The sequence below is a fragment of the Dipteris shenzhenensis genome, chromosome 28 (assembly GCF_047967505.1).
Source record: "Dipteris shenzhenensis isolate YYH24624 ecotype China chromosome 28, Dip_SZ_1.0, whole genome shotgun sequence".
NCBI lineage: Eukaryota > Viridiplantae > Streptophyta > Polypodiopsida > Gleicheniales > Dipteridaceae > Dipteris > Dipteris shenzhenensis.
The window spans coordinates 2,286,358-2,297,378 of record NC_141623.1 but is presented as its reverse complement, the minus strand read 5'-3'; positions in this window follow the sequence as shown (position 1 = coordinate 2,297,378).

The window sequence follows — 11,021 nt, the reverse complement described above, 5'->3', positions numbered from 1 at the left end:
TCTCTAAACCTTATCTATTCATGGCATCTAATTTCCTCTTTCTTTTCTGGTGTCTTACTCTCTTCAAGTTCCTCTTTCAACCTGTCCATTCTTCTCGATCTTATCCTTGCTCTGTTCCTTCTGGCATTCTTGGGGATTGTCTGAGTATTTAGTTATGAAATTGACTCAGCAGAGGTAAAGACCATGTTCTTCTGTTGCACAATTTGTAACTTGAAGAAGAGTAAAGGGTTTGCTTTGATCCATGAATTGCCCCTCTTAGTAGATCCAAAATCCACTAGTGTAAATATAGGCTTGTGATCTAACAAGGTTATAGAAGATAAAACTCTGCATTTGGTTTCTAAAGGCACATCAATGGTCAATGAAGAGGCTCTGCTCCCTCACTCCTTGTGACGTGATTTTTGGCTTGAAAATAATGATCTAAGCTCTTCTTGAGTTGCATAAACAAACATAACGATGAGCCTCCCAGGTAGCCATTTGAACTCACTTTTTTGGATGATCCAACCTCGCACTCAGGGAGCTTAGCCTAAAGTGCCAACAACCATCCCTCAATCGCTTCCAGACCCATTCATCCTGTGTAGTAGTCTAGTGTTGGGATGTGTGGCTGCATTAAGCTTCCACCACCCGAGTCCACCCCAGGGCGATGTGTGGAAACAAGCCCTTAGCAAGCCTAAAGATGGGGCCTTAGGTTCATATGCATCAAATTTGGTCGCTCTTTTAAGACCGTTTGTATCCATTGCGATTTCAAGCCTGCATGCACAACCGCATTGATGGCTTCCAACAATGCACAAAATAGAAGCTGTGTTTTGATAGACACAAATTGAAAAATTCTATTGTCTTTTTTTTTTTCTACACTCTAGCTAGTACTTGCTTGGAAGAGAAGGGCGTACCTAGAACTTATAGCAACACAGCAAGTGCTAAAGCATTTTTAAATTACAAAGTGGTTCCTTGTGATGCAATTTGAGGTGGCATTTAAAGTAGGCATAGGTTGAAGATTCTACAAGAAGTTAAGTTAATATTTTTTTGCCTTAATTGTACTTTTTCAATCTCAAGCAATGGAATTGTGGCTAATGGACAGAGATGTAGCCAAGCACTAAGATATCAAATCCATGGCCTTCCAAACTTGATAGCAGCCGGATGCGTCAATTTTATGAGCAAAAACCTATGAGCAGGTTCATCTGAGCGTGTTTTTCAAGAGATTTTTAAAAATGTTTTTCTTTAGGAAACATGGTTTTTACACTTTTATTTTCACTAGAACTAGATCCCTTTATCATAAAAATATACAGACTAGTCACTCATTTATTTTTACACAACATAATTTTCTTATTTAGAGACATCCCTTTGTACCCCTGTTATTACCTTAAAAAAGTGTTGATTCCTTTAAGAAACATTCCTCATAATCACTCTCAATGTAATAATACTATGCATATATAATTACTTATTAACACATTTATATCATATGGCAATATCTTTTTAGTGTTTTTATAGCATATTTATGGACATGTTTCTAAAGAAGTTTAAATTACTATAAATAAGTATTAACTTGGGCTTATATATCACTCTCATAAAATACATGTAATATTTAATACTATATATGGAAGATTTTTCAAAATATAACTTCATAGATGTGCTCAAATGGGGTGTTCCGATCAATTTGAGTGGTTGAATGACTATATTTGGACATTGGATATGAAAGTTATGTCACTTTTAAAAGTGCTGTCCAAGGTAGTTTCGCCAGCGAAACTACCTTGGGAGACTTGCTTCAAAGGGGTTTCGCTGGCGAAACTACCTGGATGGCTTGCTTCAATGAGTTTTCTTTGAAGAAACTCTTTCATGAAGATAGGTTGAGAGAGGGTTTTCAATGTCACCCCCTATTAAGTAAAAGTTGTAAGAAGGATCATAAGGGAATTTTCATAAAGAAGTCTACTCTACATGTGGGTTTCTTCAAAAGCCATCCCATTATGCTCTCACCATTCCTACAGATTCACCTAAAGATTTTTGTATAAAATAGGCATTGCTATAATACTTTGCATATTTCTAAGTGAAACTATGTTTTCTTCTGATCGATTTTTGCCATATTTATGCATAGTTGGAAGCTTTTTTTTTCCTTCGCTCGGATGCTCGGAAGATTTCGCTCAGAAAATGCTCGTCCCCATAGTAGCCTAGGGATCGTTGCTTCCATGTCGTGGTTGCTTGGAATATACTGTTGGTATATGTGCAATGCCCATCTCTCATATGTAACCAATGTTCCATAGTGCCTGTTTGTAAGGCCCACATTATGAGGAAAAGCCATGGTGTGAGCACTAGACATTGGTAGGATCCTAGTTTTGACACTAGATGAGGTCCATTTGATGGTTAGGAGATGGTAGAAGGAACAACGTACTCCTCGAGGGTTCGAGGGCAGCGATCTCGATCTTGGGGGTTTGGGGGCAGCGTTCGCGATGGAGGTCTAGGGGCAACGTCTCCAACGGCGAGGTCCAAGTTTTGTTGGTAGGCTCGGCCCGCGACAACATGCCCTCCTTTGCTTGCGCGCGAGCATTCAATGAAATTTCTTACGTGCGTGTGGTCGATGGTCGATGGTCAATGGTCTTTGGCATGTGGTGAAATTGAAGCAAACATGTGCCATTGTTCTCACACTTAGTCACGCAATGTGCTAAGTCAATATGCATGTGCCACCGCCAGCCCACCAGTGTGGTGGAATCGGTCTACTACAAAGGGCTATATAAGGATGCCACTTCTCAAGCCTCCACATCGAATGCCAATACCCCTACCTCAAGTCCTTCTTCATTCTAGATTGCCATCGAAGCTCTACTGGAGAGTGCACGAGTGGACAACACCATCAGTTGTATCTTATTTGGTGATATGAAATTTTTATTCTACTCTATTGTGTCTATTCTTTGGTTATTGTACTATCGTTCTTGCCAAATAATCTCTCCGTTGCCTCGAATTGAGGATTTTGTGGATGTTGGCCCCAAAGGTTGCTCAATATATTCCGCTTTCTTACAACAAAGCAATCACATGCATTAAACTTAAATTATCTGAACAAAATAATATACCCATCCATTGAAAGGCACGCTTGATGATCTGCTAAATAGCATAAGCCTAAAAGGAATGCATATGGTGTTGGATGTGTTTAAAATATGAGAGCTCCTATTTAATTATCTAAACAAAATAATGTACTCATCCATTGAAAGGCACACTTGATGATGTGCTACATAGCATAAGCCTAAAAGGAATGCGTATCGTGTTGACGTGTTTAAAAAATGAGAGCTCCTAAATGATATGACCCACGGATCTTGAAGTTTATTATTAAGCTCGAACGAGTATAATGTTTCTTCAAGACAACCACCCCATTGTGGTTTGTCAAAGATGATCATCAAGGCTTTTATGGTTATTGCAATAAGATAATCTAACACTAGCCTTGGCCAATTATTGCTTCTGCGATCATGACCACTTTGGCAATTGTAGTATACACTAGGACTAATGTAGAAAGTATTACTCAAGATGAAAGCAACATGTTGAAAAAACAAGCTATGGTAGCGAAAGTTATGAGACTAACAAAAAAAAAGAACTATGCTACCCTTCCAATTGAATAAAAAGTTAAATCTTATTATTTTCTCCAAGAAAGACTTTTTTTAAATCTTTGGACTACACTAAGCAACATAAAGAAAGGCCTTTTTCAATGTTAATATTCTTCCATTAACCTAAGTAGATATAAGAAGGTACAAAATGACCATTATAACTTGTAGACTATAAATAACATGGGAAAACCACTCATTTGTACACTTAAAGTTTTGAAGCTAATAAAATTGCACACACAATGTGAGTAATAATTAGGTTGTGTGTTCTCATGATTAAGATTTTGCACTATTTTTGTAATTTTTTTATGCCAACACTTGTGAAATGTGATGAAGAATTAAAATTTGTGGCTATACTCCTTAAAATATATTTTAGAGGTTAGCAAAAACACATCCTCAAATCCTTCCACTTGATGGACATATATTTATGATATCTTCAAAGATATATATTTTCAACTATTATTCATAACAACCTATACAAAAAAGGAAACTTTGGTATGATTATAATTAGATATACATTTTTTGGTACAATTAAAAAGCCACAAAAGTGATTGTAGATTTATTTACAAACATGTTTGTGGCCATACATGATGTTACTGGTCCAATCTACCATGACTTATCGCCGCTCAACCTTCATAACCGAGGCCCTGCATATGAACATTGATATCACCTTTTCCCCTACTATTGCTCCTTTTCACATATGCTTCAATGCTTCCAGCATCTAGTACACTGGAATATATTCCTTGATTAGCTTCTCTCATGTAGGCCCACTTCTTTCCCAAATCAATCTCCACTTGGAGGGTAATGTAATTTGGCAGAATTGGATCGAGAACTCTATGATTCCCTTTTCTGGCAATGTAATTTGCATAACGTTCCTCAGCACCGGTCCTTTGCAATGTCTGTGCTAGGAACCTTCCAACAATAAGACAATCTGATAGAATTCGACCTCAATCAAAAGTGGCTTGGCTTCAGTGGATCCTTGGGCTATTATAGAATTATTTCCTTTGATGGTAATGGTAAGGAAAATATAATTTTTAGAGCTCCTTCTACTCTGTCCAAGGAAGAAAATCCATTAGGAATGTTATGTTGAATATTCACTTCACAATAAGTAGATGATGTGTGTTAGGCATGGTGCATTTTTGAATTCCTCAATACTTGATTGGACACATGGACCTAAATTCCCTTGGTTTTGGGTTGATTTTGTGCTTTGGGTGCATATTAGTCTCAGATATGACATGTGATTTTGCATCTTAGGGGCAAATTTTTAAAAAAGGGGCAAATGTTAGCCTAATGGTGATTCTAGAGCCTTCTCGAAGTTCCCTTGGCTTATAATTATCGCTCTAATTTGATTAATTAACCCAAAAAATAGTAGAATTTTCTCATACAAGCTCCCAATTAAGGCCACCAAGTACTCAAATTGATCAACATAAGTCATTTAGACCCATCTATAAGGTTAGATTTTTTAAAGTCTAGCTTATAAAAAACTTACATATGAATTTAAAGTATACTTGAACCCATCGAAGCCTAGCATTGGCTAATATTTGAACTTCTATATTGAGGGAGGTTTTGCCCAATGACATGCAATTCCATTACTATGTTCCTGAATGATGCACCCAATGATGTACACCTTTTCTATCATGCTTAGAGGTTTACGCCAATGAGAACATAACTAATTGAGCATCACTAGATTCACCTATAACATGGGTTTTATTTTAGTAATAGAAAGAAATTTGAAGAAGAACACGTGGTCCTACTGAGAGTGCTCTCAACGGAAGCAAGAATGGAAGAAGGAGAGAGAGAGACAGAGAGCCACACAAGTTTTGGTGGGTGCAGAACCACCCTAATCTTCTTTTTCATTCATTTATATATGTGTTTGAGTATTGTACATAACTAGGGTTAAGGCACAATGACCTTTAACCCCCACAACCTCCCACTTAAAGGACAATGTGCCTTTAAGGGAGAACAACCAGTGAGCATACTATCCAATGCCCATCAATACACGACAATACTTGAACCGCTGACTAGGTAGACTCTTCGTCAGCATATCTGCAGGGTTATCATCTGTATGAACCTTGACAAGCTCTATGCGCTTGTCCTCAAGTACCTCCCTGATGAAATGGTACCTGACCTCAATGTGTTTGGTCTTTGCATGAAAGACCGGATTCCGTGCTAGCTGAATAGCACTCATGGAATCACTATGCAATGTCGGTACACCTGTATGAATCCCCAAATCTCCCACTAGCCGATCAAGCCATATAGCCTCCTTGCAACCCTCTGTGGCTGCAGCATACTCAGCCTCTGTGGCAGACAAAGCCACGCACTTCTGTGCACGAGACATCCACGACACTGCACCACCTGCAAAGGTGAACACATAACCAGAAGTGGATCTCCTACTATCCACATGCCCTGCATAGTCTGAATCTGTGTACCCAAGTACATGCATGTCTCCTTTACCAAAGCAAATGCACATCTCCTTGGTACCCTTCATGTACCTCATGATGCACTTAACTGCCTCCCAATGCCTCTTTCCTAGATTAGCCATATACCGGCTAACAACTCCCACTGCAAATGCAATGTCTGGTCTAGTAGCTATCATAGCATACATAAGACTCCCAACTGCTGATGCATAAGGAACCTTGGCCATCATGGCCCTTTCCTCATCTGATTTGGGACTATCTGTATAACTCAGTTTCACATATGGAGGCAATGGAGTACTCACTGCCTTCCCCCCCTCCATATTGAAACGCTGCAATACTTTTGTAACATACTCTTTTTGTGAAAGCCAAAGGAGTTTCCTACTCCGATCACGCATGATGCGCATACCAAGAATATGACCTGCAAGTCCCAAATCCTTCATATCAAAGGCCTCATGCAACTTGGCCTTTAATGCATCTAGCTCAGAAGTATTCTTGCTAGCCAATAGCATATCATCCACATATAGTGCTAGGATTATCAGGCTATTATCCTTAGCCCTTTTAGTGTAGAGGCAGTGATCAATTTCACTCCTTCTAAAACCCTGGGACCGAATGAAAGCATCAAACTTCTGATACCATTCTCTAGGCACTTGCTTAAGACCATAGAGACTCTTCTTCAGCTTGCAAACTAAATGCTCTTTGCCCTTTTCTTTAAAGCCTTCCGGCTGCACCATGTAAATTTCCTCAGGCAAATCCCCATGCAAGAAAGCTGTCTTGACATCCATTTGCATAAGCTCCATATCCTCTGATAACACTAGTCCAAGCATGCATCTAAGTGTGGTCATCTTCACAACCGGAGAGAATATCTCATCAAAGTCCACACCCTTCTCTTGCTTGAACCCTTTAGCAACCAAACGGGCCTTGTACCTAGGCACATCATCACCTGTGACCTTCATTTTGTAGACCCATTTACATGGCAATGCTTTCTTTCCATGTGGCAAAGAAACCAAGTCCCAAGTCTTATTCTTCATAAGTGAACTCATCTCTGATTGCATAGCATACTTCCACTTGCGTTGATCCTCACGCATCATAGCCTCTCTATAGCAAGAAGGCTCCCCGCAATCAGTAAGCATCACATAGTCTACCCCTGGAACAAACCTATCTGGCGGTCTAGACACTCTAGATGATCTTCTCAAGGGCATTTCAGCTTGCTGTCCCACTTGCATATCAGCCACATTTGGCCACCAATAGATGATCCATCATCTACCCTTGATTGTATATCTGTGGGAGTACTTGGTGGTACCATTTCTTGCACATTTGGTGCATGGACAACTTGCTGTCTATCAACATATGCAGGTGGATTCACATCCTGGAAAGTGATTCTCCTCATTTCCACATCCCTCATGGGTGCCTTATGCATCTTCTTCTCATTGAAGACCACATCATGGCTGCGTATGATCTTCTTTGCTTCTGGATCCTAGAGACGATAGCCCATCTCTCCACTTTCACCATAACCCAGAAAGATGCATTTCCTAGACTTAGGATCTAGCTTCTTTCGAAGCTCTTTTGGCACATGTGCATATGCCTCACACCCAAATATACGCAAATGAGAGTAAGAGGGCTTCTTGCCACTCCATGCCTCTTCAGGAATACCACCATCCAAACTCTTACTAGGTGATCTATTGATCACATGCACTGCAGTCTTCATTGCCTCAGCCCAAAAACCACCAGAAAGACTTGCATTGGAAAGCATCCATTGCAACCTTTCTTGAATGGTACGGCAACCGATGAGTGAGAAATGGGAGTCAACACTTATCCACTGCCATGTGGCATAAATCTAAGGTTTCAAAACCTTAGTATGAAAAATGCATAACAGAGAGACGAAATCGAATACACAGAGATTTATAACTCTGAAAATCCTCCACTGAATCACGCAAGAACTGATAGGTAGGGGTTTTTGGCCGTCCGGAACGCAATGGGACATACGGTTTTGGAAACCGTGGTCTCAATCGGGGACGAGCATTTTTTGAGCGAAATCTTCCGAGCGTCCGAGCAAAGGAAAAAAAAAGCTTCCAACTATGCATAAATATGGCAAAAATCGATCAGAAGAAAACATAGTTTCACTTAGAAATATGCAAAGTATTATAGCAATGCCTATTTTATACAAAAATATTTAGGTGAATCTGTAGGAATGGTGAGAGCATAATGGGATGGCTTTTGAAGAAACCCACATGTAGAGTAGACTTCTCTATGAAAATTCCCTTATGATCCTTCTTACAACTTTTACTTAATAGGGGGTGACATTGAAAACCCTCTCTCAACCTATCTTCATGAAAGAGTTTCTTCAAAGAAAACTCATTGAAGCAAGCCATCCAGGTAGTTTCGCCAGCGAAACCCCTTTGAAGCAAGTCTCCCAAGGTAGTTTCGCTGGCGAAACTACCTTGGACAGCACTTTTAAAAGTGACATAACTTTCATATCCAATGTCCAAATATAGTCATTCAACTACTCAAATTGATCGGAACACCCCATTTGAGCACATCTGTGAAGTTATAACTTGGAAAATCTTCCATATATAGTATTAAATATTACATGTATTTTATGAGAGTGATATATAAGCCCAAGTTAATACTTATTTATAGTAATTTAAACTTCTTTAGAAACATGTCCATAAATATGCTATAAAAACACTAAAAAGATATTGCCATATGATATAAATGTGTTAATAAGTAATTATATATGCATAGTATTATTACATTGAGAGTGATTATGAGGAATGTTTCTTAAAGGAATCAACAAGGGATGTCTCTAAATAAGAAAATTATGTTGTGTAAAAATGAATGAGTGATAGTCTGTATATTTTTATGATAAAGGGATCTAGTTCTAGTGAAAATAAAAGTGTAAAAACCATGTTTCCTAAAGAAAAACATTTTTAAAAATCCCTTGAAAAACACGCTCGGATAAACCTGCTCATAGGTTTTTGCTCGTAAAATTGACGCATCCGTCTCAATCACTGGGTCCAACACACGGACTGAAAAACGTTTTTGGAACAGAGCTATCTGTAAACTCCACCGGAGTGCGAATGATGAGCAACATAGAAGTTTTAGGACCTCCTGAGTCCACCGGAACTGATAGATCTCCAAATGGTTGCTCCAAACTTGAGTTCCAACACCCGGGCAAAAAACGCAGGAACTGACACAGTGAGTCAGAAATCTAATGAAATGATCCCAGATTCAAGAATGAAGGTGTTTCCAAGCTCCTGAAGTAATGTGGACACCAAAAGCAAGCAATAGTTGCCTCTACAAGTCAATACGGAGTCTCTGTCATCGAACGGAACAGGGAAAACCTCAAAAAACGACTTTTTCTTTGAAACCACTTAACAGGCTCTCAAAACCACTTCGCAAAGCCAAAGTGACTTTTCCAAAGGTTCCTCCAAGGTCTCTGCACACTCGAATGCAAGTAAAGTCACCCACAAAGCTTCCCACAGAGCTTCTCCTTCCTCCCACAGAGCTGCTGGGCTTCCAAGCATTCACGCACGCTTAGCTAGATCACCCGGGCTCTGATACCAGTTGAGAGTGCTCTCAACGGAAGCAAGAACGGAAGAAGGAGAGAGAGAGACAGAGAGCCACACAAATTCTGGTGGGTGCAGAACCACCCTAATCTTCTTTTTCATTCATTTATATATGTGTTTGAGTATTGTACATAACTAGGGTTAAGGCACAGTGACCTTTAACCCCCACACCTACCACATTGTAGATGAAAAAAATTGAAGGTCAAATTGGGTGCTGAAATGCACATTCCTACAATTATGATGGAATGTACAAAAGATGCATTTATATGTGTTGCACACACAGTGATGTTTTTGAATTTGAAGAATAGGCATGAAATAATCATAAAAGAACATATGAAAAATAATCCATTTAAAACATGATATTTTTGTGAATTTTGAGAGTGTCTTATGAATCAAGACAATAGGAAAAAAAGATACAAAACTCATTGAATATGATGTTAAAATTTAGAAAGTTGCCATAGGGTTAAAAAGAATAAAGAGAAACATATAAATAAAAATAACCACTCTAATAAATGCATGTTTATTTAGTAAGTATCTCAATACATTACAACTTTTTGAGCATTTAAAAAACAAAGATATTATTATGTAAAAATGGCCATTGTGTACATTATAAGGTTTTATTCCTTAATAGTGTTATATATAGGTAGCATGTAGCTTTATTGTGACTCGTATGTGCATTACTTCATTGGTTCACATACCATTGCATTATTTTAATTCTAAACCCAATGTTTTATATAATTTTTCATGTTGTGGAGCACACAATCATTAATTGATAGGCTTTCATCATGTCAAATTTATTTATCGATTGAATCTGATGTTCTATAGTTTCATTTTATTATAGAGCACATAATCAATAATTTGGAATATAATTTACAACTAGCATTTTTCTGAAGGAGGTGAAAAAGGAACTAGGAAAATTTTAGAGATGAAATGTGACACAAAGTCCATTGGACCTAACTCTCCTTGTAAATATCAAGGCTGGTGCTTTTATTATTCATGATAGATAAAGATTAGCGCTTTTCAAAAACTTAAGCCCAACAAACATATGAATAAGGGATTGCTTGCATGAGCTTGTGAGTTCTCTTTTTGATAACGTGGATGTAATCATCAAACTTTGAGACATTATGAGATAGAGTATGATCACATGAATGATGTTGTTGTCATCCTTGATTTTGCATTCACTATGGTCATTTGTTTTAATGCCCTAGCTCTTGCTCGTTATCAAGAACATGCATTAAAAAAGAGAGGGCTGGTAAATTATACTTATAAATTTAAATTTAAATCTGAATGTGTTGAAAAAATGGAACTCTACATATTCAATTGATGAATAGGAAGCTCTTGATAGCAAGTGTTTGGATAGACTAATTTCACAACAACATAATTTTTGTATTTAACCAGGGCTGCATAGGTAGCATAGGGATATCTTTAGTTTAGCCAACATACTTTCTTTCTCTTGTGGACAC